Here is a 24606-nt window from a genome sequence, read left to right on the forward strand (position 1 = left end):
ATCCGAGATTCTCTCACTACTGAAAACATCCCCTTCACTTTTACTTAGCTCAGGCCTTTGGTAGGTTTCAGTGAAACTTTTAATACTTGGGAGCCTCCTCTAGGCCAGCACTTTATTCCGTAGATACAGGGCCCAAAATTGCTCTCAAAGTTCTCGCTGGCATGAAAGGTGACCTTCGTGAGCTTGGGAAGTCTCAGTTGGTGATGTGGCTGGCGAGCTGTAACAAGCACCCTGCACAAAGAGGAAGTCTGCAAAAGGCAGCAGCAGACTCGGAGGAAGGACTGAACAGCAGGTTGGGGCAAGGTTTCGGTGATGTAGCAGGGCTGAAGAGTTCCTGTTGAAGACCAGGGAGTGCTTTAAGAAACAGCACACAAAAAAGCAAGAGGAACTCTGGGTCAGGTAGGATCTGTGGAGGGAAACAGACAGACGGTGTTTCAGGTTGAGACCTTTGATCTGAGGGGAAAATAGAGGGGAGGGAAGGGGAGGAGCAAGAGCTGGCAGGCGATGGGTGGATCCAGGTAAAGTTGGTATAAATTGGCTTATTGTTGTCACATGTACCGAGGTACAGTGAAAACTTATTTTGCATGTTATCATTTCATCACATCAGTGCATCTAGGTAGTACAAAGAGGAACGACAACAGAAAGCAGAATAAATTATTACGGTTACTGAGAAAGTGTGGTGCAGGCAAATAAAATCAAATCAAAGGCCTTGATGATTTACATTGTGTGGTTAAGTGTCCATTTTAAAATATTAGGTGACCATTCAACAGCTGCCTTTGAACTTGCGAGTACTTGCTGTTGTTGTTGTCCATTGAGTCGCCTATGGATGGTGCAGTTGTCCTCAGGGTATCGTGGCAAGGTACGGAAGTAGGTTGCCAGGCTTTTCCTCTGTGCAGATACTGCTGCTGCCCAGTTTGGAACCCGACCCGGCTGGATTTGAGCTCAGGACCATCCGCCTTGAAGTCCAGTGCCGATGCCACGACACCACCAGCCGGCGGTTTTAGGCTTTTCCATTTTCTGCAGGGGGTGGTGTGGATTGGGGGTCGCGGAGTGGGAGAAGAGAGCATGTCGGGGATGGGTGGAGCCTTTGATTCTGTTAGTTCCTTTTTCACCAGGAGAGTGGTTGGTATCTGTAATGGGCTGCTTGCAGTGGTGATGGAGACAATGACAGATAAAATGTGTTTAAGAGGCCGTTTGGCACATCAATATGCAGAATGGAAGGATATGGACTTGTCTGTGTTGGCAGAAGGGACTAGTCTAGTGTGGTGTTTAAATACCCATTCAGCTGAAGGACCTCCTTGTGCCGCCCTGTCCGGCGTTTCCCCGTGCCGCCCTGTCCGGTGTTTCCCCGTGCCGCCCTGTCCGGCGTTTCCCCGTGCCGCCCTGTCCAGCGTTCCCTGTGCAGTCCTATTTGATGTATCTTGATGTGGTGCTGAAAATGATAGTACCATTGAATGTCAAGGGTAAGTGGTGGACCATCTCTAGTTGGAAGATGTTAACTGAGACTGGAGGGCTTTAGTGATAATGGGAGATTGGATAGCTCAGGAGGCTGAAGTGTGACCAGGTAGAGGTTTACAAAATCAGGAGGGGCATGGATAAAAGTAAATGGTCAGTCGCTTCCCTAGGCTAGTTGAGTCTAAAACCAGAGGGTACAATTTTAATGTGAGAGGAGAAAGATTTGAAAGAAGCCGGAGAGACAAGTTTATTGTGGTGGGTATATGCAACAAGCTGCCCGAGGAAGTGGTAACGATGGGTACTATTACAGAATTTGGACAGGTAACGTCAAACTCAAATTTATTGTCGCCTGTACAAGTACATGTACAAACGTTTGTATGTACAGGTGCAGTGAAAAACTTACTAGCATTCGCATCACAGGCACATTGCAACAGATTCACAAGAACAACATAAATTAAACATACACTTGGTGTCTTACTGAGTTATTTCTGTATGTTTGTGGTCTGCTGTAGCTCATCCACTTCATGTTCAATGTGTTGAGCGTTCAGAGATGATCTTCTCAGCACTTCTGTTGTAACACATCGTTATTTGAATTACTATCACCTTCCTGTCAGCTTGAACCAGTCTGGCCATTCTCCTCTGACCTCTCTCATTAACAAGGCATTTTTACCAACAAAACTGGTGCCCTCTAGATTTTTTTTTGTTTTCTTTTGTACTCCTCACTGTTAACTATAGAGACTGTTGTGCTCGAAAATTCCAGGAGATTGGCAGTTTCTGAGATACACAAACTAACCTGTCTGACACCAACAATAATTCCACAGTGAAAGTCACTTAGATCACATTTCTTCCCCATCCTGAAGTTTGTTCTGAACAACAAATGAACCTCTTGATCACATCTGCATGCTTTTATGCCTTTGAGTTGCTGCCACATGATTGGTTGATTAGATATTTGTGTTAATGAGTAGGCGTACAGATGTATCTAAAAAGTGACCACTAAGTGTAAATTATACAGAACAATACAAGGACAAGGTGTACGGGCAGCAAAAGTTCAGAGGGATTTGGGACAAATGCAGGCAAGTTGAACTGGGTCAGCATGGATGAGTTGGGCTGAAGGGCCTGTGTCCTGTGCTCTAATTCTCTGTTCATTTCTCTTGCACGTGTATTGTCTCCTGGTCTCTGGAATGAGCCTGCATCTATGACTCAGGTCAAAAATATTTCCTGCCAAGTCCCACCCCTCCCATCCCATCCCCTCCCCTCCTCCCATGTTGTGACACCATCTGAAGCCAGTTCCAGACCCTGGTTGTTCTCCACGAAGCGCCTGTATGTTTTTATCCTCCTGCCCGGGATTTTCTGGGATGTTGCCATCTGATAGAAGTAGTCAAATTGCTTCCTCCTCCCACCAAAAAAAAAAATGCTAGGATGATTTAAATCATGGAACTCAGATGGAAATTGTGTTCTGGAAGTGTCATGAGCAGAACGAATCTCTCGGGAGGAAACTATCACCATAGCCTGCCTCTGAAGGCGCTGATCTTGCGGATAATTCAAGCCTAATCTTGCATCCTTGATCTTGGGTCATGTATGCCAATTACTGCTTGACTATCAGCTAAGAACGTAAGGGCTTACACGGCCTAAAGCACCGTAGCCCATGATTTCAACCTGAGATTTTGACAATTCATTTCTTCCCCCAGATGTTGCTAAATCTTCTGAATTCCCATAGCAGAGGGCTTCCCAACCTCCTTTATGCCCTGGACTCCTCCCATTAACCATGTGGACCCCAAGTTAGGAACCCATGTTCGAGCTGATTATTTGTTGCCCCTAATGAGGAGGTGACTGTTAGAATTGAGGGAGGTGTCATTGGAGGTCTAGTGAAGATAAAATGGGATTAGTGTGGTTCTTGTTGTCACAAAGGAAGGATGTGACTCGGCCCATCCCCTTCACCACCCTTCCTTTCCCTCTGCCTCACTCACCCGTGTCTGTCTGTCTGTCTGTCTCTCTCTTTCTCTCTCTGCTCCCCCACCTCCCCTTGTAAACTGCCTGACCACTTTCTGTCACTGTTTTAGATTTTCAGCACCTGCAGTTTTGTCTCTGTGCTCTGTCTGTCAGATGTGCTGGGAATAGAGAACGCAAGGGATGTTTACGGCAATGTTTGTAAGTCCAGTGTTGTTTCTGTTTTGTCAGAAGATTGGCTAGTGTAAGGTTGTTTTCTTTCTGAGAAGGAATTTAATCAAAGCAATTAAAATAACAAGGAGCCCACAGAAATAACTAGGAGAAATGTTAATTCCCCTGGCAGAAGATCAGGAACCTGAAGCACAGCTTGGCCAGAATTTCGGGAGGAGTTTTCCCAGAGGAAGTGGGGGCTCTTTTGATTTCGGGAAAGGAATGAAGAGGCAGGGGACTTTACAAGAAGGGTTGATGAAGACGTGTAAAGCTACAACCTGTGATTCCAGGAACTGGGAAAATTGAATTGTCTTGTTCTCTGGACTGGGCACAGGAGCAGATCTGATAATTCGCCAGATGTGTCTGACTGCAAGGCCAGCGGCGATGAACTGCACTTTGGACGGAGTCCAAGTTTAGCTGCGGGGTAAAACCACTGCCTTGCAGCTGAAGGATCTGGGTTTGTTCCCTACCTCTGACACTGTCTGTACGTGGAGTTTCCACTTTCTTCCCAGTGCTCCGGTTTCCTGCCTGATCCTAAGTTACAGTTCAGTGGGTTAACTGTTCCTTTGTGTGTGGCTGAGAAGCAAACGTAGGGGGAGTTGATGGGGTCGTGGGAAGGCTGAAATAAGTGGGATTGCTCCCAGATGTGTAGTTGATGGATGGCAGGGAGTTGTGAGGCTGAAGGGCCGATTGGCACGCTGTGTGACTCTGAGTCTCGTGTGGAGAGGGCTATTGGCTTCTGACCCTACAGCACTCACAACTTCATATCATTGTCACCGACGGGTTGTGAAACTTGTTACGAAGCAGTGCAGTGCAAGACAGAAAATTACCAGAAGTTTCAAAACATAAACAAGCAGTTCAAAAGGAGAAGGATCTTATCAGTTCCAACTCGTTGTCCACTGGACCCAGCTTACGCTTGTTGTCCATTGGACCTATTTTACGCTTGTTGACTACCGTAACTCTGTGCCTTGTGGCAGTTCTTTACAATTTGACTAAGTGTCCTCTGTTTCAAAGTAAACTACCCAAGCTGCTCCTTCTGGTATTAGTTGGGCAGGACCCTGTGTAATTAGTCTCTGTCCCACTCTAATGTAAAATCCTCCTTAGTAAAGTATGGAGACCAGAACGGCCTATGTCCATTACAGGCCCTGTATCTCCCCACCACAAAGCACCCGCCATTACAGTGTCCCATATCTCCCCAACAGAAGACCATCCATTACAGAGTCCTGTATCTCCCCATCACAGCACCCCTCCATTACAGTGTCCCATATGTCCCCAACACAACACCCCTCCATTACAGTGTCCCATATCTCCCCAACAGAAGACCATCCATTACAGAGTCCTGTATCTCCCCAACACAACACCCCTCCATTACAGTGTCCCATATGTCCCCAACACAACACCCCTCCATTACAGTGTCCTGTATCTCCCCACCACAAAGCACCCGCCATTACAGTGTCCCATATCTCCCCAACAGAAGACCATCCATTACAGAGTCCTGTATCTCCCCATCACAGCACCCCTCCATTACAGTGTCCTGTATCTCCCCAACACAACACCCCTCCATTACAGTGTCCCATATGTCCCCAACACAACACCCCTCCATTACAGTCCCAAATCTCCCCAACACAACACCGCTCCATTACAGTCCCCATGTCTCCCTGACACAACACCGCTCCATTACAGTCCCATATCTCCCCAACACAACACCCCTCCATTACAGTGTCCCATATCTCCCCAACACAACACCCCTCCATTACAGCGTCCCATATCTCCCCAACACAACACCCCTCCATTCCAGTGTCCCATATCTCCCCAACACAACACCTCTCCATTACAGTCCCCATGTCTCCCTGACGCAACACCCCTCCATTACAGTCCCATATCTCCCCAACACAACACCCCTCCATCAGAGTCCCGTATCTCCCCAACACAACAGCCAGTTATTACTGTCCTGTATCTCCCTGACATAGCACCCCTCCATTACAGAGTCCTGTATTACCCCAACACAACACCCCTCCATAACAGAGTCCTGTAGCTCTCTAACACAACACCCCTCCCAGAGGAAGTGGTGGAAATGGTACAATTGCAATGTTTAAAAGACGTTTGGACATGAACATTGATGGGAGCAGTTAAAATGATATGGGCCAGACACGGACGAATGGGATTCGTGCAGATAGGCATCTTGGTCGGCATAGGTGATCTGGGCTGAAGGGCCTGTTTCATGCTGTATGACTCTATAAGTCTCTGTCATTGGGAGATGTAGAGGAGGCTACACAGGAGTCTTGAGTCCACCTGACTGTTGACCTGAACCCACGTCCTTTGTAATTTCCGTGGAGGAGCACTTTAACCAGGGTTTCCTTGGGAATAGCGATCTGTTTTGGAAAGTTATTCAGGGTGACCTTGCTGAGCCTTATTGTTGTGTTGTTTTAGAGTGAAAGAGGTGAAACAATAGTACCAGTGGCTCCTGGTACGGGAGCTGATAGATGCTCCTCCGGAAGTTTCTGCTCGTCGGCCACCCCCGACCGGAGGTGTTGGACCTCCTGAGTTGGAGAAGGTAGCAGAGAGTTCTTGAGCCAAACAGCAGTCTCCTGTTCCACAACAACTGTATGAAAATAAATTAAACCTAACTAGTGTATTTTAAACACGAGATTCTTCAGATGCAGCCAATCCAGAGTAACACACACAAAATGCTGGGGTAACTCAGCACGTCAGGCAGCATCGATGGAGAAGAATAAAGTCAATGTGTCGGGCCCTTCATCCAGACCGGACATTTTAAAGAAAGCTATATCAGAATCAGGTTTATCCTCACTGGCGTATTTCGTGAAAAGTGTTGTTTTGTGACAGCAATACAGTGCAAGGCATAAAACACTACTATAGGTTACAATAAATAGTGCGAAAGAGGAATAGTGAGGTAGTGATTATGAGTTCATGGACCATTCAGAAATCTGGCGAGGGGGGCGGTGGGGGGAGGAACTGTCCCTAAAATGTTGAGTTGGGTCTTCAGGCTCTTGTACTGCTTCTCTGATGGTAGTAAGTGTGTGTCCAGGAGGGTGACGGTCCTGAATGATGGTTACTGTTCCTGGAGGCACCGCCTCAGTGGCAGGCAAGGTTTTGCCTTTGGTGGAGACGGCTTAGTCTACAACCCTCTGCAGCTTCTGTCAATCCTGTCAGATCTCTCCAACGCACAGTATTGAAAGAAGCTGCAGAGGGTTCTGTGCTCATCCAGCTCCACCAGACATCTGTAGATATTTGCTAATGTCTTTGATCATGTGTTTCAATGTACGCGTGACAACTAAAGTTAATCTGTAAATCTGTCGAGTCTCCTCGAGCGTGCCTTCTTTGTTATCGCTTCAATGTGTTGGGCCCAGATCAGCTGAGACGTTGGTGCCCAGGGCGTTGAAGGAGCTCACCCTTCCCACCACTAACCCTTCAGTGAGGACCTGCATGTCCTCCTGACTCCTGCTTTGTGAAATCCACAATCGATTCCTTGGTCTTGCTAATGCTGAGTGCAATCTTGGCGTAATTGCTGGGTTACGAGGTTGTGACGCGGCAGCTACGAGTCTCGGGTCTGGCACTGCGCATTGTCCCTGCAGGATTATTTCCCCAGATCCGACCCACGATCCACCTTTGAGCCACACCAGGCCCTGATGCAACCAGACAGAATGCGGCCCTCTGTGCAAATGGTGGCACGCCGTCTTCCTCGTGCTGGCTCCACGACAGGTCCTCCAAGGTGCTGAAATCCAGGACAAGGGTCGATGCAACATCGGCCTCCATTTATATGGTGCTTTCCACTTGAGAAAACCGCCCACAAAGACCCCTCGCCTCATGGGGCGTCACGGGGTCTTGGGCCCGAAGGTTTGGTCTGAGAGGGCCAGTGAGTTAGAGGGGTGAGTGGGAGCGAATTCCAGAGGTAAAGGGTTTACAACAAAATTGTGTCCTTTAATGTGGGGGTGGGTGGGAAGGCGGTTGTCACCTTTCCTGAAAGGCAACTCCAAGGAGTCCCTGCTCGGGATCATACCAAGCTATTTAATTACAAAACTATTACAACGGGCCTTTTTATGAGGCAGGTTTTTTCTGTACACCGTGAGTGGTAGGTGCCTGGAACGCACTGCCAAGGGAAGTGGTGCAGATAGAAACAGCAATATGGTTAAAGAGGCATTTAGGCAGGGAATAGGGGGAAGTGGACCACGTGCAGGCAAATGGCATTAGTTTCAATCAGCATTGTGTTCAACACTGATGACGTGGGCTGAAGAGCGTGTTCCAGTCTGTGTTCATATCAGTGGTGTCCAAACGTGTCACGTTATCGAACACCACTGAGGCAACTGCTTTTTTTCTGCACCTCCTCTGTACATATGTCCTGCTTGCTATTTGATTACGTTGCAGTTTTAAACTTGCAAACCAGAGAGAAGGAAAAGGCTGAAAACTGACTGACAGGAAGCTGCTCTGCAAACCACTGCCTGGTCATAGAAGCAGCAGATCAGGCAGCGCCTGTGGAGAGAGAAACTGAGTTTCAGGTCTGAGTCCCTTCATCAGAACTCTGACCTGAAGCATCTAATCTGCCTCTTTCTCCACCGATGCTTCTTGAACTGCTGAGTGTTCTGAGCATTTTCTGCTTTAAACTCCAGGTCTTTAGTATCTGCAGTTTTTTTATTTGTCATTCATTGCAGTCACTCTGAATTCATCTTACCAACCTCGACAGGGGGAATGCCTCCAAAATTCTAAATATACTACATCTATAGGGCTGCCTAGATCTGACATATTATTAGGAGATATTTTGGCCTTTAATGCATTTATTTTTGACCTCCCTTATGTCTTTACAAATCTAAGTTTATATTTTCCCCTGTGGATAGTTATCAATATTGGTATTGGAGCTGGTTTATTACGTGTACTAATATACAGTTGGAAAGCTTGCCTTGCACACTGTTCATACAGATAATTCATTACGCAGAGCGTGGAGGTAGAACAAAGTGAAATAACAACATTGTGAAATAAAGTGTGGCAGCCTCAGAGGAAGTGCAGTGCAGGGAAACAAGAAGGTGCAAGATCATGACAAAGTTGTCAGGTCAAAAGTCCATCTTATCACACTAGGGGAGCATTCAACAGTCTTATACACATGTGGTAAAAGCTGTCCTTGAGCCCAGTGGTGCCTGCTTTCAGGCTTTTGTAACTTTTACCCGATGGGTGAGAGGAAAAGAAAAATTATTCAGGGTGGGAGGGGTCATTGGTTACGCTGCCTGCTTCACTGAGACAGTGAGAAGTACAGAGCAGAGTCCATGGAGGGAAGGCTGGTTTTCTTGATGTGCTGTGCTGTCCAGCCTACAATTCCCCACAGTACCCTGTGTTTGATTCTTGTTATTAGGCTGTTAGGAGTGCAAAATAGTTCCTCCCCTAAATACCCTTACTCTTAAAAACCTCTAGTTTTAGATAATCCTGCTATGGACCAGAGTTCCCTACTGCCTACCTCGGGCCTATAAGAAAATAGTTTAGCAGCTCTCACACCTCACACCGCACATCTGACCAGTCCCTGTGAGAACTGAAGGTCTCTGATCACTTCTCTACCAATCCTGTTTCCATCTGACCCAGGGAACCTGCCCACTGCCAGCTGATTGTACAGGTAACCCCCTTGGAGTGGACATACAGGTTATGGGAATGCCTGTAATGGAATTGTGCAGACAGATGAAAATCCTTAAATATTTTAGCCACTCTTCTAACTACACTTTAGGCTTTAAATCATTGGGTCTATTTAAAGCAGATGTTGATTGTTTGCGTTTTTAGATTCTTAACTAGTAAGGTTGTCAAAGGTTACTGGGAGAAGGCAGGAGAATGGGGTTATGAGGGATAATGATGGAATGGCAGAGCAGACTCAATGGCCCGAATGGCCTAATTCTGCTTCTATATCTTATGGCCTTAAATAGGCTCGGTCTTTATCTCCATAACTCACTTCTGTTGGTGTGAAATTCAGTTCGGTACATTTAATTTTTAAGGGACATGTGTCCTCATTGATCTTTGATTAAAACTTTTTAAGGATATAGATAAGGTGGAGAGTAGGAAACTTTTCCACAGCACAGGGGTATCTAAAACTAGAGGGCAGAAATTGAGGGTGAGGAGAAGATGTATAGGAGATTTGGGGAAGGTTTTCTTTCCCCTGGAGGGTGTTTGGAATCTGGAACACACTGCCTGTGGTAGTGGTAATGGAGGTAGAGACTCTGTCAGCATTTCAGAAGTACCTAGATGAACACTTGGATGATCAAGGCAGAGGAGGGTACGGACCAAGTGCTGGTAGATAGGATAGTATAGATGGCTGGTATGGACATTATGGGCTGAAGGATCTGTTCCTGTGCTATGTGATTCTTATGAATATAGTCACATGCCATCCCTGTTTGTTGGAGAATCACACAGGGTGTCACAAGTGTAATCAAAGTCAAAGTTGAGTTTATGGTCATATACACAAGTACATATATCCACACGTCCAATGGAAAAACTTCCTGGCAGCCGCATCACACATTGCTTCAGATGACATAACATTCACAAAAAAACCGTAAATTATACGCATTTTTTTAACCAGAAGAAACACAATTAGAACAAAAAAAATTTCAAGATCTATTTTAGTTCAAAGTGATCATAGTGTTGCCGTGCAGAGATAATGATGACAGTTCTGCATTTGGTTCAAGAACTGAATGGATGAAGGGACGAGACTGTTCTTGAACCTTGTGGTGTGGGACTTCAGGCTTCTGTATCTCCTGCCCAATGGTAGCTGCAAGAAAACGGCATGGCAAGGGTGGTGGGGATCTTTGAGGATGAGTATTACCTCTTGAAGCAGCCTCTCCTGTTTATACAGTGCCTATGAAAAGTAGTCATTCCCCCTTGGAAGTTTTCATGATTTATTGTTTTACAATATTGAATCACAGTGGATTTAATTTGGCTTTTTTGACACTGATCAACAGAAAAAGTCAAAGTGAAAACAGATCTCTACAAACTGATCTAAATTAGTTACAAACATAAAACACAAAATAATTGGGTAAGTATTCACCCCCTTTAATATGACACACCAAATCATCACTGGTGCAGCCAATTGGTTTTAGAAGTCACATAATTAGTTAAATGGAGATTTGTTTTTGGAGACCTGTGTGCAGTCAAGGAGTTTCAACTGATTATAATAAATATACATCTGTATCTGGAAGGTCCAACTGCTGGTGAGTCAGTATCCTAGCAAAAACCTACACCACAAAGACAAAAGGACACTCCAAGCAATTCTGTGAAAAGGTTATTGAAAAGCACAAGTCAGGAGATGGATACAAGAAAATTTCCAAGTCACTGAATACCCCCTGGAGTACAGTTAAGTCAATCATCAAGAAATGGAAAGAATATGGCTCAGCTGTAAATCAGGCTCAGCCATCGATTATCCAGACATTTTATAAATGTTTCATTGAATCAATATTAACCTACAGCATGATGGCATGGTTTGGAGCAATGAGCACTATTAACCTCAGTCCATTCAACAGAATTGTCAGAAAAAAGAACTGGCCAGGAAAAAGAATCACTCAGCAGCATCCATAAGAGATGGGCAATAAAGAAGCTCAACAAACGGTAGAGGACATTACACATACACCTCACACATACTACACTCCCATGCCATCTGGACACTGCGACATATCCCTGCCCATCAGCACCAGAAGAACCTTATCCAGTTTTGTGCCTTCCCCCATTTGCCTCCTCAACACCCAGTTCTGAACCTATAGTATGTATAGCACCGTTGACAGTGAAATCAGTCAGTTTTATTATGTGTATTTGTATTTTAAATCACATTAAGTTTTAGTATTTAATATCTATTCTGAGTATTTTATATTGTGTTTTACTGTCTTTCGTGTGGTGGTGTTTATCTTAAGCTCTGTGATGTTGTCCTTACCACAGCACAAACGAAGTTCCTCACAGAAAATAAAAGTAATTGTAATTTGAAATTGAAATTGAAATCTGCCTAGAGCAGGACATCCTCGAAAACTGAGTCACCATGCAAGAATGGGACTAGTAAGGGAGGCCTGCAAGAGACTTATGACAACTCTGGGGACGTTACAAGTTTCAGTGGCTGAGATGGGAGAGACTGCGCATATAACAACCATTTCCCCAGGTGCTTCACACCAGTTGCAGCTTTATGGGAGCAAAGAGAAAGCCAGAATTGAAAAAAACTCACATGAAACCGAAGTTAGACTTTGTCAAGAGGGATGTAAGTGACTTGAAGTCAGCTGGAAGAAGGTTCTATGGTCTGATGAAACCAAAATTGAGCTTTTCGGCTATTAGACTAAACGTTATGTTTGGCATAAGCCAAACACCACACATCATCAAAAACACACGTTCCCTACCATGAAGCATGGTGGTGGCTGCATCATGCTGTGGGGATGCTTCACTACAGCAGGCCCTAGAGTGCTTGTGAAGGTAGAGGGTAAAATGAATGCAGCAAAATACTGGGAAATCCTGGAGGAAAACCTGATGCAGTCTGTAAGAGAACTGCAACTTGGGTGAAGATTTGTTTTCCAGCAGGACAATGACCCCAAGCATAAAGCCAAAGCTACAGAGGAATGGCTTAGAAACAACAAAATTAATGTCCTGGAGTGGCCAAGTCAGAGACCAGACCTTAAGCCAATGGAGAATTTGAGGCTGGACTTGAAAAGGGCTGTTCTTTCCAATCCCTATGCAATCTGACAGAGCTTGAGCAGTTTTGTAAAGAAGAATGGGGAAAGATTGCAGGGTCCAGATATGCAAAGCTGATAGAGACCCAGCCACACAGACTCAAGGCTGCAATTGCTGCCAAAGGTGCATCTAATAAATACTGACTTGATTGGGGTGAAAACTTACGCAATCGATTATTTTGTGTTTTATATTTGAAATTAATTTAGATCACTTTGTAGAGATCTGTTTTCACTTTGACACAAAAGTCTTTTACAAAAGTTGATCAGTGTCAAAAGAAGCCAAATTAAATCCACTGTGATTCAATGTTGTGAAACAATAAGACATAAAAACTTCCAAGGGGTGGGGGGTGAATACCCTTTATAGACACCGTATATATGGACTGATGGTGGAGAGGGACGAGCCCTTCTTGTATTTGGCTGTATCCAATACATCTGCAAGGCTGGCAGTGTTGGCTAGCTGGGGTCTGCAGAGACCAGACGCCCTGACGTAAGGAGAGTTTCTTGTAGAAAAGAGTGCAGCAAAAACCTTGGAGGGTGCTGCCAGGACTTGAGGGCCTGAAGGTATAGGGAGAGAGAGGTTGAGCAGGCTGGGACTTAGAGCTTTGGAGCTTGATGCGTGACCTTATAGAGAGGTGTAAAATAATTGTGGGGTCTTTTTCCCGGGGTTGGGAAATGTTTAATGTGAGAGGCAAAAGTTTTAAAAAAGAGCAACTTCACGTACAGTTTTATTCCCCTTGGTTCCATCGCTTCCTACCAACATCCATAACACTTCACATGCTCTGAATCTTTTAAATGACTTCAAGATCCCTGGCCCCAATCATCTCATTTTCACCATGGACATCCAGGGTCTATACACCTGCATCCCCCATCAGGAGGACCTTAAAGCTCTCTGCTTCTTTCTAGATAGCAGACCCAACCTGTTCTCCTCTATCTGGCCAAACTGGTCCTCACTCTCAATGATTTCCCCTTTGGCTCTTCCCACTTCCTCCAAACAAAGGGTGCAGACATGGGCACTTGCATGGGTCCCAGCTATGCCTGCCTTTTTGTTGGCTAAGTGGAACAGTCCATGTTCCAAGTCTATACTGATATCACTCCCCAACTTTTCCTGCATCAAGGACTGCATTGGTGCTGTTTCCTACTCCCACGCTAAGCTCATCGACTTCATCAACTTCGCCTCCAACTTCCACCTTGCCCTCAAATATACTTGGTCCATTTCCGACACCCTCCCCTTTCTTGATCTCTCTGTCTCTATCTCTGGAGACAGTTTAACTACTGATATCTTTTACAAATCCACTGACTCTCTCAGCTACCTGTACTATACTTGGATTACTTGGTGTACAGTACTTGGATTTTCAGAAGGCCTTTGACAAAGTGCCGCACAAGAGGCTGCTTAGCAAGATAAGAGCCCATGGAATTACAGGGCGGTTACTAGCATGGGTGGAGATTTGGCTGGTCGGCAGAAAACAGTAAGTGGGAATAAAGGGATCCTATTCTGGCTGGCTGCTGGTTACCAGCGGAGTTCCACAGGGGTCAGTGCTGGGACCATTACTTTTTACAATGTATGTCAATGATTTGGACTACAGTATTAAGGGATTTGTGACTGAATTTGCCGATGATACAAAGATAGGTGGAGGAGCGGGTAGTGTTGAGGAAACAGAGAGACTTAGACGGTTTAGGGGAATGGGCAAAGAAGTGGCAAATTAATTACAATGTTGGAAATTGTATGGTCATGCACCAGGAAGAAATAAACCGGCAGACTATTATTTAGATGGGGAGAGAATTCAAAATGCAGAGATGCAAAGGGACTTGGGAGTCCTTGTGCAGGATACTCCAAAGGTTAACCTCCAGGCTGAGTCTGTTGTGAAGAAGGTGAATGCAATGTTGGCATTCATCTCTGGAAGTATAAAATATAAGAGCAGGGATGTGATGTTGAGGCTCTTCAAGGCACTCGTGAGACCACACTTGGACTATTGTGTGCAGTTTTGGGCTCTTTATTTTAGAAAGGATATACTGACATTGGAGAGGGTTCAGAGAAGATTCACAAGAATGATTCCAGGAATGAAAGGGTTACCGTATGAGGAATGTCTGGCAGCTCTTGGGCTGTATTCCTTGGAGGTCAGGAGAATGAGCGGAGATCTCATAGAAACATTCCAAATATTAAAAGGCCGGAACAGATTAGATATGGCAAAGTTATTTCCCATGGTAGAGGATTCTAGGACAAGGGGGCACGATTTCAGGGTTGAAGGACATCCATTTAGAACTGCGATGCAGAGAAATTATTTTAGTCAGAGGGTGGTAAATCTGTGGAATTTGTTGCCACGAGCGGCTGTGGAGGCCAAGTCATTGGGTATATTTAAGGCAGAGATAGATAGGTTCTTGATTAGCCAGGGCATCAAAGGGTATGGGGAGAAGGCAGGGGAGTGGATGAAGTGGATCAGCCCATGATTGAATAGTGGAGCAGGCTTGATGGGCCGAATGGCCTGCTTCTGCTCCTAAATCTTATGGTCTTATGATCTATACCTCTTCCCACCCTATCCCTTGTAAAAATGCCAACCCCTTCTCTTAGTTACTCCATCTTCACCACATTTGCTCTCAGGATAAAGCATTTTATTCCAGAACTAATGAGATGTCTGTCTTCTTCATAGAAAGAGGCTTTCCTTCCTCCACTATCAACACTGCCCTCATATGCAACTCTTCCATTTTGTAAACAACTGCCCTCACCCCATCCTCAGGCCACCTTACCAGGGATAGGGTTCCTCTAGTCCTCAGCTACCACTCCACCAGCCTCTGCGTCCAGCAATAGTTTTCCGAAACTTCTGCCACCTCCAATGGGATTCCATCACCAAGCACATCCTTCCTTCCCCAACTTTCTGCTTTTCACAGGGATCGCTCCCTAAACGACTCCCTTGTCCATTCATCCCTCCCCACTGATCTCCCTTCTGGCACTTACCCTTGCATGCAGAACAAGTGCTACACCTTCCCCTACACCTCCTCCCTCACGACCATTCTGGGTCCCAATCAGTCCTTCCAGGTGAGGCAACACTTCACCCGTGAGTCTGTTGGGATCATGTACTGTATCCGGTGCTCCTGGTATGGTCTCCTGTATATCAGTGGGACCCGACGCAGATTGGGAGAATGCTTTGCTATGTACCTGTGCTCCATCTACCAGAAAAAGCGGGTTCTCCCGATGGCCATCCATTTCAGTTCTACCTCCCATGCCCATTCTGACACGTCAATCCATGGCTTCCTCTACTGCCGCGATGAGGCCACACCCAGGTTGGAGGAACAACACCTTATATTCTGTCTGGGTAGCCTCCAACCTGATGGCATGAACATCGATTTCTCGAGCTTCCAGGAATGCTCCCCATCCCCTCTCCTTCAACATCCCCTATTCCCAGTTCCCTCTCTCACCTTATCTCCTTCCCTCCCCATGTCCTCCCTCTAGTGCTGCTCCCCCTTCCCTTTCTTCCATAGTCTCCTGTCCTCTCCAATCAGATTCCCCGTTCTCCATCCTTTTATTTCTTTCACCAATCAACTTCCTGGCGTTTCCTTCACCAATCCCCCTCTCCCGGTTTCACCTATCACCTACCACCTTGTACTTCTTCCTCCCCTCCCTCCACCTCACCCTGACATCTCATCCCGATGATGCGACTCGGTCCGAAACATCGACTGTACTCTTTTCCATAGATGCTGCCTGGCCTGCTGAGTTCCTCCAGCATTTTGTGAGTGTTGCTCGGATTTCCAGCATCCGCAGGTTTTCTCCTCTGCACGTGATGCACATATAAAACAAGCTACCAGAAAAGGTTGTTGAGGCAACTGAAATAATTAGATTAAAAAGATATAGGATTAAGTAGGTGGACGGGGAAGATTTAAAGGGCTGTGGGTCAAATACAGACTATCTTGCTGGGCACCATGGACATGTTGGGCCGAAGGGCCTGTTTTGACCCCCTTTCTTTTTTTTCTCAACCACCCATATTCAAAAAGAGTTCTCAGTATTTGTGAGGTGCTGCTAATACTGTCTGTCTGTTACTGCGGCCCTACAAGTGTTTGTGTGCCCTCTGTGGTTTCTTGTTTCCGCTTTCTCCTTTTCCTCTCTCCTCGGTCAGGAAGGACCTCACTGTGACCTTCTCTTTGTCTGTAACTGAGCCATAACTACAGCCAGCTATGCACCCAACATTACAAAAAAAAACCCCACAGATGCTGGACATCTGCAATAAAAACAGAAAACACTGGAAACGCTCAGCAGATCAGGCAGCGGTGGGGGGGAGAGGGAGAGGGGAAAAAAAAGAAACAGAGCTGACGTTTCACCCTTCCTCTTTCACATGGATGGAAAAAGTTTAGGGGGTTATGGATCAGATACAAAATTGGGATGAGCTTTGATGAGGACTTTGGCTGGCATTGCTGAGTTGGGCCTGTCATTCTTCTGTATGTGTATATGACGCGGGTATTTAATGTTCTCCCCCAAAAACAAAACCTTCATACTCCTCCCCATTGATACAGCAACTCCCCACCCCCGCCGCCATTTTATACTCTTTGTGCTGCTTCTGACCCGTCACAGATTCACCCTTCTCTTTCTCCCAGCCCAGATTATCCTGATCCTTGATACCTCGTCCAGTTTTACTCTGAGCTTGTTTACCCCTGCCCCTTTTACCACCCATCTACCCTCTTTCACCCCTGTTCCCTTTGCCCCTAACCTTACCTTTCTTTTGACCCCCCCGTCTAATCTTTCCCCTTTGCCCCTGCCACCTTTTCCTGATGTCAGTGAGGGCAAATTTTGATATAGGTGGCTGATTGTTCTCTTATATTGGGTGTTACTGCCTCCATCTCCCACTCCCCCACCCCCCGACCCACCATCCTGACCCCTCCCCCAGCAACGTCTTGAAGTGCAGGAGACCGAAGGGTGATTTGATAGGGGGCTTATAAAATTATGTGAGGCATTGATGGGTAGTGAGAGTCTCTTTCCCAGGATTGCATTGTCAAACTGTAGAGAGCATCTCTTCAGGGGCATGTGGGGTGGGGGGAGGGGGGGGTAGAAGTTTGAGATCTGGGAGTTTTCCGCACAGAGTGCAGTGGTGTGTGGAACAAGCTGCCAGAGGAAGTTGTGGAGGCAGATACAATTGGGTTATTTTAAAGTTATCTGGGTAGGTCCCAGCTGGTGGCGCAGTGGCATCAGTGCCGGACTTCGGGACAAAAGGTCCTGACTTCGAATCCAGCCGGCTCCCCTGCACGCTTTCCATCCGTGCTGGGTTACTTGGAAACTCTCCCGGCAGAAGGCAATGGAAACCCACTGCTGTAACTTGCCTCGTACGCGGTTCCCCACCACGTCAGAGAGGCGTGGAGGGAAATCGTCTGCTAACTGGAAAAACTCTGGATGCGATGTACCTTTCCTTATCTAGGATCAGGAAGATCACGGACCAAACACAGGCAAATGAGATTAGTGTAGATAGGCACCTTTTTCAGCATGGACAAGATGGGCTGAAGGGCCTGTTCATTGCAGTATGACTCTACAGATCTCTCTCACAATGAAATGAGGAGGAGGTTACATGCCTATCCAACAGCCAAGGTGTTAGACAAGTGACCTTGAACGAATGTCGTAGAACATAGAACAGTACAGCACAGGAACAAGCCCTTCGGCCCACAATGTGGTGCTGACTCAATTAAATTAGTAATCCAATGGCCCGCTAAACTAATCGCTTCTGCCTACACAATATTCATATTTCTCCATTTCCTTCCATTCATGCGTCTATTTAAACATCTCTTAAGGGTGTATCTCTCTCTAACACCACCCTGGGCAGCACATTCCAGATATCCACCACTCTCTGTGTTTTTTAAAAAAAAGAAAAACACTGGCCTTTCACATGTCTTTGAACCTACCCCTCTCACCTTAAATCCGTGTGCTCTGGTATTAGACACTTCAGCTCTGGGAATGTCCTTTGCGATTTATATGGGGGAGCTCTTTAACCAGTGTTTCCCGGAGAATGAAGAACTGGTGCAGGAAGGTACTCGGTGACCTTGCAGATCATTATTGCTGGCACAAGAGATTCTGCAGATGCTGGAAATCTTGAGTAGCAAACACAAAATGCTGGAGGAGCTCAGCAACGTCAGGCAGCATCTACGGAGGGAAATAAATAGTTGATGATTTGGGCCAAGACCCTTCATCCAGGTTTTCCCTGACAGGGTCTCTGCTTGAAACATCGACTGGTAATTTCCCACCATCCGTTCTGCCTGACCTGCTGAGTTCCTCCAGCGTTTTGTGTGGGTTGAACTTTAGATTGAATGAGGTAAAACAGTACTCTGGCTGTTGGTAGGGGCGCTGATAGATGCTGTCAGATGGCCTAAAAGGCCTCTTTCTGTGATTCCACTATTCAACCACACATGAGGGGGAGTTTATAGGGTTCAATTAATCCCCCAACCCACACAAGTTTGGGATGAGGGAGGAAACTGGAGCCCCCCACCCCCCTTGGGGAGACCATTGTGGTCACAGAGAGAACGTGCAAACTCCACAAAACCTATAGATGGGGACGTGGATGGGAACATGGGACTGGGAGCTTGGGTGGGCCACTTTGCTCAGCATGGACGAGTCGGGCCGGAGGGCCTGTTTCTGTGACCATGACTGGACCCAAGTTGGGGATCCAAGCCGGGTCTCTGGAGGGGTGAGGCAGTGGCCCTACCTGCTGGGCCACCCCATTGCACAGCCAGCAGCTTGCGGCAGGGGAGGGCCAAAGCTGGCAAGCGCCACAGGCAACCAGTGCACAGTCAGATCCCACAGAACGATGGTGAACGAGCAGCCGTCAGGAAATCCCAGCTGTAGGCCAGAGTCCTTGGATTGTGCATCCAAGTGAACAGGGTCTTATCTTATCCAAAAAGGGATATGCCTCTCCCTGCATGCCACCCACTGCCGGGTGATGGCTCACTCTCCATAGATTATGTCGGCTGCCTTACTGAAGCAGGGGGCGACAGTCAGTGGAGGGGAGGCCAGCTTCCATGATGTGCTGAGCTGTGTCCAGAGCTATCTGCACTTTTGGAGCAGTTCGCCAAACCAGTCTGCCATGCATCTGGATAGGATGCTTTTAATTCATTTTTTATTTAGAGACACAGCAAAGTAACAGGCCTTTCATACCATCCAATTACACCCATCTGGCCAATTAACCTACTAGCCCATACATCTTTGGAACGTGGGTGGAAACCAGAGAAAGCCCACATACAGTCTCCTTACAGACAGCGGGGGACTTGAACCCGGGTCACTGATGTTGAAATGGCATTTCACTAACCACTGCTCTACCATGCTGCCCCTTTCCAGGGCTGAATGGCATCCAGTGTCATAAAGAAATATGGACATAAGACGTGGGGTCTGACTGTGTGGTCGTGCATCATGATCATTGTAAGGTTGGCTAGTTTACTCGAGCACCCGAAATGGACACAGACACAGGCACACTCAGACACGTACTCACACATTCACACACAGACATATACAAATACTCGTACAACTCACACACAGACAGACAGGCACGTATTCAAGCAGACACACACACTCAGGCACAAGCACACAGACACATGCACAGATATGGACAGACAGTCACCCTGTGGCCACTTTATTAGGTAATTCTTGTACCTAATAGAGGGGCCACTAAGTGAATGTTCGCGGTCTTTTTGCTGCTGCAACCCGTCCACTTCAAGGTTTGACGTGTTGTGTATTCAGAGATGCTCTTCTGCACACCACTGCTGTAACACGTGGTTACGAGTTACTGTCACCTTCCTGACAGTCTGCACTGGTCTGCCACTCTCCCCTGACCTCTCTCACTGACAAGACATTTTCACCCCCAGAACCACCGCTCACTAGATGTTGTTTGTTTTTCGCACCATTCTCTGTAAACTCCAGAGACTGTTGAGTATGAGAATCCCAGATCAGCTGTTTCTGAGATACTCAAACCACCCCGTCTGGCACCAGCAATCATTCCACAGTCAAGATCACTTGGATCACCTTTCTTCCCCATTCTGATGTTTGATTTGAACAACCCCTTGACTATGTCTCCATGTTTTTATGCATTGAATTGCTGCCAAATGATTGTCTGATTAGATATTTGCATTAACGAGCAGGTGTACCTACTAAGGTGGACAATGAGTGCATTTTCTTGTGGGCACGGACAGTTAGCGCGCGTGTGCACATGCGCACAGAGACACGGATGAGTTTTGGCACAGGCAGGAAGAAGCAAATCCTTTGGAAACAGATATTCCAGTGAGCAGAGATTAATGGACCTAACAGCCTTCCTGCAACAGTGTGTGGGAGGGGAGCAGCGGAATATTTGGATTATCCCAATGGAACGTCTGTGAGTGTTTTTTTTCCGTGTGGACGTGTGGGTTTGGAGCTGAGGAGGAAATGGAGAAGAGAGTTCTCCAGTTCTGTGTGTCCATTACCACCTCTCAACCTAGGAAGGGGAAGCTCCCAGTGATGGGGGTTCACTCAGGCAACATGTGCCTGACAGCCCGAGCAACTTAAAATTGTCACGTGTTCCCTTGTTCTGAGGAACAAATCTTTCTAATAAGATCCACCTTCAAGACAGTTTGACTACTGTAGTTTTGCTGCTCATCAAGATTTCACGCTTCCCCATAACACGGGTCTATTGAGTCTATGCTAGCTTTCAAAACAATCCCCTTCCCCCAGTTATTTACCTGTTTGGACATCAGCACGGGAACCGGGCCAATGTTGTGCCAAACTAATTAAGTTATTGCAGCATACAATCCGCTGAAAGAGCTCCGACTGTGCATTTCAGCATCTGCAGTCCCTTGTGTCTCCTAATTAGGCAAATGACTCATAATTAGACTAATCATTTCTGCCCGTACAACATCCATATCATGTGTCTGTCTAAGAGCTTCTTAAATGCCTGTTATCTCTGCCTCCACCACCACTCCTGGCAGCACATTCCAGCCACCCACCTCTCTCTGTCGATAACAAAAAGTTGACACACATAACTCCTCTAAACTTAATACCTCTCACTTTAAATCCATTCCATTTAGTATTAGGCATTTCAATCTTGGCAAAATATGGCTGATCCATTTTCCCCCTCAGCCCCAGTCTCCTGCCTTCTCCCCGTATCCCTTCATGCCCTGACTAATCGAGAATCTATCAACCTCTGCCTTAGATATACCCAATGACTTGGCCTCCACAACCACCTGTGGCAATGAAATCCACAGATTCACCACCCTCTGGGTAAGGAGATTCCTCCCCATCTCTGTTCTGAATGGACTCCGAAAGAGCTTACATCTCTGATACAGGCCCTTCAGCCCATCATGTCAATGCCAGCCCCACACTAATCCCATCAATCGGCATTTGGCCCGTAGCCGCCTTTGGCCAGGTGATTCACCTGCTCCTCCAGATACTCCTGAAATGTCGTGAGAGTCCCTGCCTCTACCACCCCCTCAGGCAGTGTGTTCCAGAGTCCAAGCACCCTCTGGGGGAGTGGGGAACAAACTCCTCCTCAGGTCCCCATGTGCTGAATGGAACAAGGGAAAGGACCAGCAGTGGCAGACACAATCGGCTGCGGGTACCAGAGTCTGGAACAAAAAACGAAAACCCAGTGGGAGAGGGAAGCGCCGGTGGAAGGAAAATGGGCAGTGGACGATTCAGGTTGAAAAGCAGAGGGGAGAAAGCCAGCATAAAGAGCTGAAGGGAAGGGGTTGGAGCCAAGAGCTGGCGGGTGAGGAAAGGTGGACTGATAGGTAGAGGAGGGGAGGGTGGGGATAGCGAGAGGCCGGGACACGAAAAGGTGGAGGTGGGGACAGTACGAGGAGGATCCAGTGATGGGTGATGGGCAGAGTGGTGGGGTGGGTGTAGGAGGAACGAGGTAGATGAGGAGAAGTGAGGAAAGGACAGAGGGTAAGCAGGCTATCTGAAGCTCAAGAATTCAACACAACACATTGGGGGAGCTCAGCGGCTCAGGCAGCGACTGTAGGGGAAATGGACAGTTGATGTTTCAGGTCGAGAAGCTGCATCGGGACTGAAAGAGTAGGGGGGAGATTGCTAGTTTGAAGCGGTGGAGGGAAGGGTGGGGCACCACGGTGGCGTAGCGGGTCGCACGCCACTATTACACCTCGGGCGTTGGGGTTTAGGGTTCTATTCTGGCATCCTCTGCAGGAAAGTTTGCTCGTTCTCCCCCTGAGCGTGTGTGTGGGTTTCCTCCCACAGTCGGAAGATGTACTGGTCAGTAGGTTCACTAGTCATTGTAAATTGTCTCGTGATTAGGCTGCGGTTATATTGTTGGGTTGCTGGGCAGCCGAAGGGTCTGTTCTGTGTTGTATCTCAAAATACAATAAAGATTCAGAGTTCGTGCGGCTCGGCTGGAGGTTACCCCGGTGGAACAGGACTGACTGCTTGTGCTTAGTCTCACCCTGGCAGCAGAGGGGCCTGGGGACAGCTAGGTCAGTGTGGGAATGGGGCTGAGTCGCAAGGGAGTGCGGAGGTTCAAGGGTGGTTGAGGAATATCCACACAACATGCCATTGCCTGGGTCCTTCCCGAAGACCAGGCTGCCGATGGTATCTCATTGTCAGCAGGCAATCAGTGTGCCAGGGCAGAGGTGTTTACTCTGGAGCAGTGGTCAGAGTTGAGTTCTATCCATCTCTCCATCCATTTGCCCTGTCTGTGATTCCTTCCCCATTGATGGATTTGAGGGCAGCTCCCTTGCTCCGAGTGGGCCCAAGGGCTTTTTTGGCACCGTGGAGTTACAATAAATAAATAGATTGTGTAAAAGAGGAATAGTGAGGTAGCTGCAGAGAATGTAAAATTACTCAGCTCCATCATGGGCACTGTCCCCCGTGGTATATCAAACCACAGTGCATCAAAAAGGTGGCAGCCATCATCAAGGGCCTATATCACCCAAAACATGCCCTCTTCTCACTGGTACACACTTAACAGTTCAGGAACAGCTTATTCCACGCTACCATCTGGTTTCTGAATGGACATTGAACCCATGTCCACTACCTCACTACTTCTTTAACACACAGAAAAGTTGCTGGTTCCTGACGAAGGGTCTCGGCCCGAAACGTCGACTGTACCTCTTCCTTGAGATGCTGCCTGGCCTGCTGCGTTCACCAGCAACTTTGATGTGTGTCGCTTGAAATTCCAGCATCTGCAGATTTCCTCGTGTTCACTACTTCTTTATTTCCTTTTTGCACTACTTATGTAATTTCCTGTTTAATTTCTATTTACAGTAATTCCGTTTTTCTCTATTATCATGTATTGCACTATACTGCCGCTGCCAAGTTGACAGATTTCATGACATTTGCCGGTGATATTCAGCTTGATTCTGATTGGGCTCCTGCTCTGTTCAGAAATCCGGTGGCAGAGGGGAAGAAACTTCTCCTAAAATGTTTTGGGTGTAGGTCTTCAGGCTCCTGTACCGCGTCCCTGATGGTAGTAATGAGAAGAGAGTATGTCCGGAGTGGCGGGAGTCCTGAATGCTGGATGCCGTCTTCTCCCTTGATGGAGCTGAAAGCACTCGGGGATCTGTTGAGCTCCTGAGCCAACCCAGGCCTTGATGCACAATGCTCTCCTCCGTACAGCTACTGTGAAGATTTGTTTAACTGTAAATTTAACCCAAGCTCTGCCTCCAGCTTCCTATCTGGTGTCAGTGTTTCACCGAGCGGGAGAGACGGACACAATGTCCGGAAGGGGGAGGGTGATTCGCTTTAACACCTGGAAACAGGATCGGGATCACGGGAAGAGCCGCCGGGAACCTGTTCAGCCGCACAGCTGAGCTGTAACATGACTCCGGTGGAGCGCTTCTGCGACACACGCCTCAGCAGTCTTTGAACACAATGTGGACATCTCCAAGGTTGCTTTGAAGGGAGTTTCCTCGATTCCACTCGGGTTTGTGTTTTAATGTTCTGCTCTTACCGGCCGGAAACGGTTCATCTGCGCCCAATCAGCTCGCACGTAATCAATGTAAACAGCCACGGCTGAATTACCTTTTGATCTTGAGGAAGTGTAAGCCTCGATCTCGAAGCCTCGCACTAAACTTACTTACTTATACACACACACACACACACACACACACACACACACACACACACACACACACACACACACACACACACACACACACACACACACACACACACACACACACACACACACACACACACTCTCCCTCCCCCCCTCCCCCTCCCCCTCCCTCTCCCCCTCCCCTCTCCCTCTCCCTCTCCCTCTCCCTCTCCTGGTGGAACTCAGCAGGCCAGGCGGCATGGATGGAAAAGAGTAAACAGTTTGAGTCTGTTGCGTGGATTCCTAGCATCTGCAGATTTTCTCCTGCTTGT

At 47.2% G+C, this 24606-nt stretch overlaps 1 protein-coding gene and 1 long non-coding RNA gene across 4 annotated transcripts in view; one reads left to right on the forward strand and one right to left on the reverse strand.

Moving 5' to 3' along the window:
- Window positions 1-24383, reverse strand: LOC140197383 (uncharacterized). 2 transcript variants are annotated; one of them, XR_011885936.1, is made up of 4 exons: window positions 24259-24383; window positions 18180-18408; window positions 1934-2023; window positions 1-406 (listed from the first exon to the last, which is right to left on the reverse strand). It is a non-coding gene; the product is annotated as an uncharacterized lncRNA (long non-coding RNA). The 2 variants fall into 2 exon arrangements; XR_011885937.1 differs by lacking the exon at window positions 1934-2023.
- Window positions 1-24606, forward strand: part of LOC140198095 (ral guanine nucleotide dissociation stimulator-like) — a 132726-nt gene that overhangs the window by 29316 nt on the left and 78804 nt on the right. The window lies entirely within an intron of this gene.

This window comes from Mobula birostris, chromosome 5, assembly GCF_030028105.1.
Source record: "Mobula birostris isolate sMobBir1 chromosome 5, sMobBir1.hap1, whole genome shotgun sequence".
Classification (NCBI taxonomy): domain Eukaryota; kingdom Metazoa; phylum Chordata; class Chondrichthyes; order Myliobatiformes; family Myliobatidae; genus Mobula; species Mobula birostris.